The 9,795-nt window shown below is 39.6% G+C and overlaps 1 protein-coding gene across 6 annotated transcripts in view; it reads left to right on the top strand.

The window, feature by feature from the left end:
* Window positions 1–380: 380 nt before the first annotated feature.
* Window positions 381–9,795, top strand: part of CLCN3 (chloride voltage-gated channel 3) — a 109,478-nt gene continuing 100,063 nt past the window's right edge. For 4 of the 6 annotated variants that reach the window (XM_003415806.4, XM_003415807.4, XM_023554978.2 and 1 more), the window contains exon 1: window positions 381–929. The gene's annotated coding sequence lies outside the window, so the exon portion shown is untranslated. The remainder of the gene's footprint in view (window positions 930–9,795) is intronic. The other 2 variants (XM_023554979.2, XM_023554975.2) reach the window with 1 other exon arrangement.

Raw genomic sequence — 9,795 nt, 5'->3', positions numbered from 1 at the left:
CCAGACGCCCCGTCTTCCCTCCCCAGCGTGGAATCCGAGCCTCGCGAACACCCCGAGGCCGGCGCACTCCTGACGCCTTCCCAAGACGCCACTCCCAAGGCGGCTACCTCTTAGCCTTTCGCTGGGAGACCAGAAGGGCGAGGAGCAACGCGCACGTGACGTGAGTCAGTCGCCAAGCCTCGGCGAAGTCAGCGCTGCCCACCCACCGCGTCGCCTCGGTTCACGCCCGCTCGCCCCCGTGCCCCGCCCGGCGTCCCAGCACCGGCCCGCCCACCGTTCCCAAACCGCCCAATAGGCGCCGACGCGACTCCGGCCGAGGCGCGAGGGGGCGGTGTCAGGGCGGCCGGACGCCGAACGGCCGTTCACGTCGACGCGCTGACGTCATGCGTCGACGCTGGGGACGTACCTGTCGGGCACCTGACTCCTGCTGTGTTCTCTTCTCCTTCCGCGGGTCAGGGCCGGTGCGGTTTGAAATCCACAGCCCCTTACTCAGAGTCCTAGTCCGCCCGCGTCCCGGATTCGGACTGGTATTGAGGAAGGGAGGTGTGGCGGGTTGAAAGCCATCCTACCTCACTCCCGAGTTGGATCAGGGCTGAGCGTTAGTCTTTCAAGTGGGAAGTGAGGTCGAGGATTTTTATTTTTAATTTTGGGTCGAAACAAGTTGACATTAGGACCCTCCAAAGCAAGAAGGACTTAATGCTGCTCCCGTGTTTGAAGGAGGACAAAAAAAGTCCCACCTGGCAAAATTTCCGTAACATCTTCAGTAGAAAACACCAGGTACCTTTTCAATCGCGGTAGTTTTCGTTGTGTGTCAAGCTTACATCAAGTGAAGCTCCCAGGGTCGCTAGGTTTTAGGTCTGAAACAGATGCAGAATCCAAAGGCAGCGCAAAAAACAGCCACCGATTTTGCTATGTCTCTGAGCTGCGAGGTGAGTTGCATTGTATGAACGAAGGTTCGTGAGCTGCCACGTTCACGCATTTTGGGTCAACTATGAGGTTTTTTGGATGAGGTCAAACTATGATAGTTTGCAAACCCTGGTGGCGTAGTGGCCAAGTGCTACAGCTGCTAACCAAAGGGTCGGCAGTTCGAATCCGCCAGGCGCTCCTTGGAAACTCTACGGGGGCAGTTCTATTCTGTCCTATAGGGTCGCTGTGAGTCGGAATCGACTGGACTGCACTAGGTTTTTTTAAGGTATGAGGCCAGAACTCGCATCTTGGTTTCCTTTATAGCAGATCTACCTACATGTTGTGAAACCCACCCTGATTATGTATAACATGCGGAAGTTTTTAAAAAATTCACCCATTTCCTTAAGGAAGCATCGAAGGACGTGTGAATAGAATGGAAGTAGATTCTAGGAAAAGATTAATTTCAAACTCAGTGGGTTTTCGTTAAATTTGCCCACATTTAAAGTTAATATTTCAGTTTTTCTAGCATTAGTTTAGACTTGTGTGTTTATAAAACTTTTTTTGTTTATATGATATTTACTTGTGATCTTAAGCTGTTCGGCTGTTAGCTCAGAATTTCAGAAATTAATTTTGCATATGGTAGGCTTTATTTTTTTTATGCTTTGTATGGTATTTTAAAAATGTGAAACATTATGCATAGAAGAAAATGAGATTTGTGTTTTCTTTGGAAAAAAAATCCTATTTATGAGAATTGAATCTTTCAACAGTGACCCTTTTTTTTTAATATGTATAATTCAAAAGTTTAGTTCTGCAGACAAACTTTTTTGAGGCTCGCAGTTCAGTCACTGCAGCGTCATTGTGTAATATGATTGCTGAAATCTTTTCAGAAGTGCTTTTTCTTTCATCTCTTACTTTAGAAGATTATTTTCTAGAGGCAGTTAGTATGGAAATAATTTAACTGATGTCAGTCAATTTTACATGAGTCATTATAAAATAGTATCTCTGTAGATCAAGAGTACATCAGGCTGTTAAAATGCTTATGTATGTGTTGTTGACTTTCATCTTAAAGGTGCTGCTCATGATTGTTTTCTTGTATAATGTCACTGAAAACCACGTGTGTGACCTATAGATAATTTTCTCAAATTGAGTATACTTATATGACCTCTGGCTAGTAGGTGCAGCCTCTGTTGGCAGAATCTATCACAGATTGGTTCTGGGAAAATAGAATTCCCTCCCCTCCTCCCCCCCAACACACACACACACACACTCACACTCACACACTCACACACTCTTCAAAGAATGATACTTTGTTTGAAAAACAAGTCAGGTTATTTTGTTGAAGAGATCAATATCGATGGATATAATAGTTTTTTGTTTTTTAACTTGGAAATTGTGCTTTAGTTTGTGTTTCCAATCATTCATAGCTTATCAGGAATAAAGTTGTTAAACCTGTCTTTGGATATATAGTTCAGGAGAGCAGATTTGCTGAGGTTATGGATTTATATCAGTAAATTGGCCATTTTCCAAGTCATGTTGGTGATAGACTTTCCATTTCCTGTTGTGACATGTTGATGATAATTTTCAGACCACTCAGGAAGCCAGATTTCATCTCTGTGGGGATCAGATATCAAAGCAGTATCCTGTGGGGTTGTTTGGCCACTGTTATTGCTTTGTAGAACTTCTCAGCTTAGTTCATAGTCAAACTTGTCAGCAGGCATCTGGAAAGTATAATATCATAATTGTTAATATTTATTGAGTGTCTTCTATGGTTCAGGCCCAGTCCTAAGTGCTTTTTTGTGAATTATCTCAATCCTCATATGAATCCCATGTGGTAGGTACTTTTACCCTTCCCGTTTCACAGGTAAACTGAGGCACAGAGGATTTAATTTAAGTTGTTCAAGGTCCCACAGCAGTAAGTGGTGGATCCAAGACAGAACGCATGCAGTGTGATTTCAGATTCCTCCCTCTTAATGGCTGCAGGTTAGACTAGAGAAAATGCTAGACAAAGGGACAGATAGAAGAAAAGACATGACATCACAGGCTTATTTATTTTTGTCAAGGTAATGTAAAATTAAAGAAACTCTGGAAGATAGAGGGTTTTTTTTTTAAACACACTCATAATTCTACTACCCTAACAAACTTTATATCTTTTAATATGCGTATTTACATGTGTACATAAATATTGTAGCTGCAATTCATTTTGGTTCTTAAAGACAAATGTTCTTCAATTAACTTTAAAATGGAAGACAAACCCATGAGGGGAAATTGTCTGTTTGCATTGCTGATATATGTAGAGATTTGATCTGCAAGTCTGACTGGGACCAAATTAAATAAATTTAGTTCTTGCCCTTACAGGTTCAAGTTTTCAAAGTCTCAGTCTTCCACAGCATCTTTTTTTTTTTTTTTTGTATTTGTAATTTATTTATTTACTTTAGATGAAGGTTTACAGAGCAAACTAGTTTCTCATTGAAGAGTTAGTATAGATATTGTTTTGTGACATTGGTTAGCAACCCCATGACTTGTCAACATTCTCTCCTTCTCGACCTTGGGTTCCCTATTACCAGCTGTCCTGTCCCCTCCTGCCTTCTGGTCCTTGCCCCAGGGCTGGTGTGCCTGTTTAGTCTTGCTTTATTTTATGGGCCTGTCTAATCTTTGGATGAAAGGTGAACCTGAGGAATGACTTCATTACTGAGCTAAAAGGATGTATGGGCCCATACACTCAGGGTTTCTCCAGTCTGTTAGGCCAGTAAGTGTGGTCTTCTTTTGAGTTAGAATTTTGTTCTACATTTTTCTCCAGCTCTGTCTGGGACCCTCTGTTGTGTTCCCTATCAGAGCAGTCAGTGGTGGTAGCTGTGCACCATCTCATTGTACTGGACTCAGTCTGGTGGAGGCTGTGGTAGTTATGGTCCATTAGTCCTTTGGACTATCCTTTCCCTTGTGTTTTTAGTTTTCTTCATTCGCCCTTGCTCTCGAAGGGGTGAGACCACGGAGTATCTTAGATGGCCGCTCTAAGGCTTTTAAGACTCCAGACACTACTCACCAAAGTAGAATGTAGAACATTTTCTTTCTAAACTATGTTATGCCAGTTGAGCTAGATATTCCCCAAGACACAGCGTCTTTTCATTGGATTATTGTTTTGCTTTTATTTCTTTTTGTTGCCTAAGCCTTATATTTGTATTTTTTTGCCTTTGTAACATAATCTAGCATTTAAGTTTTGAATGGCTTAAAAGATTTTATAAGTCTAGAAAATTTTCAGAGTAGACAGCTATTTTCTTTAGTAGGTTTTTTGTTATTACTTTTGAAGAAAAATGTATACAGAAGGCCTAGTAATTTGAACATGCAGCTAGTGTGAATGAGCAGAAAGTATAAAATAAAATGAAAAGTATAATTAATTTTTTTGAGAAATCAGTTTCATTATTTTGTTGTCATGTCTAGTATGTGTTGACGATTTGAGAATAAATCCTTTCTTACCACTGTGATGCTCTGATCTAAATTTCATGCTGCTTCAATAACCCGGTGGGCCTAATTGGAGCCTTCGAGGCACAGTGGTTAAGAATGCAGCTGCTAATCAAAAGGTCAGCAGTTCAAATCCACCAGCGTATGGAAATCTTATGGGGCAGCTCTTCTCTGTCCTGTAGGGTTGTTGTGAATTGGAATTGACTCAATGGCAGTGTGTTTGATTTGGTTTGGTTTTCCACCCTTTCCTCTGTCTGACTTTGATCTTTTGCCTTTTTTTTTCTGTAAACGAGTCTTGTCATATATGCATCTTTTATCGTGACACTTCACTTGGTTCCCGGAAAGAGGTGGAGTGTAATAATTTGCTTAACGTATCTCTACCTAGAATACAGCTTTTGAGTTTTTATGTTTGTATCACCAAAACGAGAGAATACTTATTCATAATTTTGCTTAATGTTACTGATATAAATCATTAACCCTGATGTGTATAGTAGGTCCTTTCAGATTTTGATTATATCTTTAGTGCAGTAGATGAATCGCAGTATCTAAAGGAAGAAAAATTATCCTATGAAATCAGTTTAAAATCAAATCAGTGTAGCAAGAATTATGTTGGTTTTACTTTGGGTACCTTGAGGAGTTTTAAATTGAACCCTGCCCACATGTTTATGTAATCAGTAAACCACACTCAATCTCTGTGGCAGGTAGTGACCTTTGTAACCTGTCTTATCTCATGTTTGTAGATTTGGGTTTCTGTATTACATTGTCTTTGAGTTATTTTAACTATTGAATAAATTTCTTCAAGTCTATATATGTACGTTTTATTTTACTGTGAATGCCTTATAAATATTGTCCTCAATGTTCTCATCAGTTCGATATATTTTAAATTGATTGGAATATTTAGCGTATTAAAAAGATGTGTGCTTTATGTTTTATTGGAATTTTCCAGTGACTTTGAAATAATAATGTGATTGTTTTGTATCTAGTTAATTAGTATTAATTAGCAAATAGCTCTGTATAATTTTAATTTAGCCACTTTCTTCCCCATCTTTGCATTTTAATTACTTAGAAAAAGGAGAAAAAGATCTCTTCCCCGATATGAAACCATATGGAAAAAAGAATACAGCACATATTCTCGATGGGGATCCAGTGGATCCAACAGCCTGCTAGATACATGGTTCCATTCAGATATCCTGGTGTCATCACATATGTGATATGCCCACCTATTTACCCTCTGGAAACCCTGGTGGTGTAGTGGTTAAGAGCTACAGCTGCTAGCCAAAAGGTCAGCAGTTGGAGGCCATCAGGCACTCCCTGGAAACTCCGTAGAGCAGTTCTACTCTGTCCTACAGGGTCGCCATGAGTCATAATTGACTCTATGGCAACCGGTTTGGTTTCGGGTTTATTTACCCTCTGCATTTTTTTTTTCTAAATATCTCCTTTTATTGACTTTCCAGTTTCTAGACAAAGAAGTCTTTTCATTAAAAACAGAGGAAACACAAACTTTAGAGTGATTAACGTTTACCTTTCTCTAGTACCCCATGTACCCAGATCTATTGATCATCCTTTATGGCCCCTAAACATGTAAGTTCTGATTTCACTGTGACTTTAGATCCTCTGTTGTTTCTTTCTTTTTCCCTGTAGTGTTTTTTTATTGGAACAGTTCCAAAACTTTCTTAGTGGTATCCCTGCTTTACTGCCTCTTGCTGGCCCATTCCTTACACAAGTACCATTTTACTCAGCAAATAGCTTTGTTTGCATCATTCCTTTGCTCCTTCTCAAGCTCTTTCATGATTAGGCTGTGATTTCTTTGCCTAGCCTTCTCTCTCAGTCTATTCCAGCATAGCCTCAATGCCTCATGTGCTAGGCCAACATTTCCCAAAGTGCATTTTAAGGTATATTAGTACCGTAGGCTGTTAAAAGATACTATGTGGAGTGGAGGAGTCAATTCCTACTGAAATAAATTTGAGAAACTTTTCATAAATTTTGTTTATGAAGTTAATATTTACTACAGGGTTTTTCACATGCTGTTAGCCATTACAGTATAGACTAGGTATACTTTATTGCCCAAACTTACTTGACCACAGAAACTTTTAATGGGCTAGTGAGTGCACTTACCCATCTTCAAATATTTTCATTGCCTTCATGACTCTGTAGCTTGACTCATGCCTTTACTTTTGCCTCAGATAACGACTTCCCCCATCTCTGCCCCATAAAATGCTACTTAACTTTTAGGGTCCAACTTGCACGTGTCTCTTCCAAAGAAGGCTTCTCATAATGAACCACCGTGGGATGTGGTCTTTTCTCTGAGCTCTTGTAATCCTTGTGTCTTCTGTGACATCTGTACATACTGCCTTTTATTATGGAAACATTTAGCATATTATAATTATGTGTACTAAGCTATTAAAAAATATTATAACATCTCTCTTGAGGAAAGCATAAACTGTAATTTATGCTTAAATTTACTGAAAGCTGAAAGGCCTACACAAATTATGTTTACATTTACCACAGTTTTTGGCACACGGTAGCTATTCTGTAAAATTGGTAAATAAATAATTAGGGATTATGCTTAAATTCATTGTTACATTTTACTCTTTGACCAGTACTCAGCACTTACAGTTCTTAAAATATTTATATCACAGTGTACCTTAACTTTCAAAAGGCTATGTCAGCGAGGGTTTCGCTTCCCTGCCATCATTGTACTTGATATTTTTGTTCCACCCCTCCCATTGCTAACACTGAGAATTTTCATTTCTTCTTTCACCCAGATTGTGCCTACTTTTCTGTTTAACTCTCTGGCCAGCCATATAGCCAATTGACAGTCCTTTGGCACTTAGCTGTGGTTCTCATCCCTACCGCAAAACTTGTTGAGAGCTATGAAAAATTAGGGTACCTACCTCACCCTGTGGTGTGCTGCTTGGTGTTTGTGGCTTTGGGGCTAGATTGGTATGCTGAAGGTAACCACGTGCTTCATTGTGGTCTGACCTTGAATGGAAACTAAAGCTAGGATTGGAAAGAATACTCTGGTTTTGAGCCCTATGAACTGGAGAAGACTGAAATTTGTTTTGTCCAACTGTTTTAAATCGGTTTTCAGAAACTTTGTTTACTTCTTAGGTTTCTTCTTCATCACTGTTCCCCACATTTTATCTGTTACCAAGTCCTCTTAAATATTTCTCAAAGCTCTGTCAGTTCCTTGGTATTGGTTACTGGGTAGTTTAGTTAGGCCTTCACTATTTCTAGAATTGTTTGTCTGCTCTCACTCAGCACCTCTCTTTCTCTTTAGTCTTTTAGTCTCTTGCTCTTCTAATCTAGCTTCCTCCACGCTGCTGCTAGCATTGACTTTCTAAAATTCCTATCCGATCATGTGGTTTCTCTTCTAAAAACTTTTAGTGGTTTCCTATGTCTATAAATGAGTATGTTAAGTTCCTTAGCGTGACATATAAACCCCTCCTTTCATCTGGTCTGTGCCCACCACTCTAGCTAGCCAACTGTTACATAAGCTATCCAAGCAGATTTCGTTATTTTATATTTCTGTGTGTTTTTGTATACTTTTTTTGTTGTCGTTGTCTGTATTGACTGTTCACCTCATAGTTAGCCTCATTAACTCAACTTCATCCTTCAAAACTCAGCTTAAACATTCCCTCTGTTGAGTTTTCATACTTATTCCCAAGCAGCATTGCTTACTCCTCAGTGCTATCAGTGCAGAAAGGCAGAGGAACTAGAAGAGCTAAAACAATTTTGAAAAGGGATAAAGTGTGAGAAACTAGTCTACCTGATTTCAAGATCTCTTATATAGCTATGGAGCCCTGGTGGTACAGTGGTTAAGAGGCTGGCTGCTAACCAAAAGATTGGCAGTTCGAATCCAACATCTGGTCGTTGGAAATCCTATGAGGCAGTTCTGCTCTGTTCTGTAGGGTCGCTAGGAGTTGGAAATGACTCAGTAGCAACTGGTTTGGGTTTATATAGCTACAGTAATCAAAACTGTGGTATTGGCCTGACATGGACACATAGAGTGGTGGAACACAACAGAAAACTCTAAAATATACCCAACTGATTGTTGAAAAGTTGCAAAAACAGTTCAGTAGATGAGGATGGCCTTTTCAATACATGGTTATCCACAGGCAAAACAAAACAAAACCTTGACCTAAGTCTTATACCTTATATGAAAATTTAACTTAGAGTGGATCACAGACCTAAATGTAAAATGTAAAACTTATAAAACTTCTAGGATTAAAAACATAGGAGAAAACCTGTGGAATCTAGGACTAGGCAAAGGTTCTTAGGCCAAAAGCACAATCCACAAAAGAAAAAAAAAATGGATAAATTGAACTTCATCAAATTAAAAACCTTTGTCCTGCAAAAGACCCTGTTAAGAGGATGAAAAGATACGCTACAGAGTGAGAGGAAATATTTGCAAACCACATGTGTGAAAAAGGAATAATATCTGTGATATATATAAAGAACTCTCAAAGCTCAATAGTGAAAAAAAAAAAAAGTCGGTTGGAAAGTAGATGAAAACCAGGGAGATATTTCACTGAAGAGGATGTACAGATAGCAAATAAGTGTGTAAAAAGGTATTCAATATCATTAGCCACTGTTGTCATTAGATGCTGTCAAGTCCGTTCTGACTCATAGCGACCCTGTGCACCACAAAACAAAACACTGCCCGGTCCTGTGCCATCCTCACAGTCGTTGTAATGTTTGAGCCCATTGTTGCAGCCATTGTGTCACTCCATCTCACTGAGGGTCGTCCTCTTTTTCCCTGATCCTCCACTTTACCAAGCATGATGTCCTCCTCCAGGGACTGATCCCTCCTGATAACTTGTCCAGAAATGTGAGCTGAAGTCTCGCCATCCTTGCTTCTAAGGAGCATTCTGATATACATGGGGTTGGTGTGAGTCAGAATTAACTGGATGGTAACTATACGAGGACCATATCAGGGATCCTGGTGGTGATGGAAACGTTCTAGATCTTGACAGTATCAATGTCAATATCCTGATTGTGATGTTATGCTATAGTTTTGTAAGATGTTACCATTTGTGGAAACTAATAAAGGGTACACAGGATCCCTGTTTTATTTATTACATGTGAAGCCACAATGATCTGAAAATAAAAAGCTTAATTAAAATTAATTGAACACCTAGTATGTGTCAGGTACTGTGCTATCCATTGAATATGAAAGTGTTGAGCAAAAGCTGACGCAGTGCCAGACCTCAGCACACATTCTAGGAGGGAAAACAGATCGTAGTCAAATAATCACATAAATAAATGTAATATTACAGCTGTGATAAGTGCTATAATGAAGAGATATATAACATTATAAGAGCTAATAATAAGAAAATTTGACCTAGTCAGGGAAGATTTGACCCAGGAAGTAAGTAGGCCAGGTAGACTTTCCTTACTAGCTGTGTGACTTTGGGGAAGTTTTTGTGCCTC

The sequence above is a fragment of the Loxodonta africana genome, chromosome 21 (genome assembly GCF_030014295.1).
Source record: "Loxodonta africana isolate mLoxAfr1 chromosome 21, mLoxAfr1.hap2, whole genome shotgun sequence".
In the NCBI taxonomy this organism is placed as follows: domain Eukaryota; kingdom Metazoa; phylum Chordata; class Mammalia; order Proboscidea; family Elephantidae; genus Loxodonta; species Loxodonta africana.
This window is presented reverse-complemented; position numbering and strand designations above follow the sequence as displayed.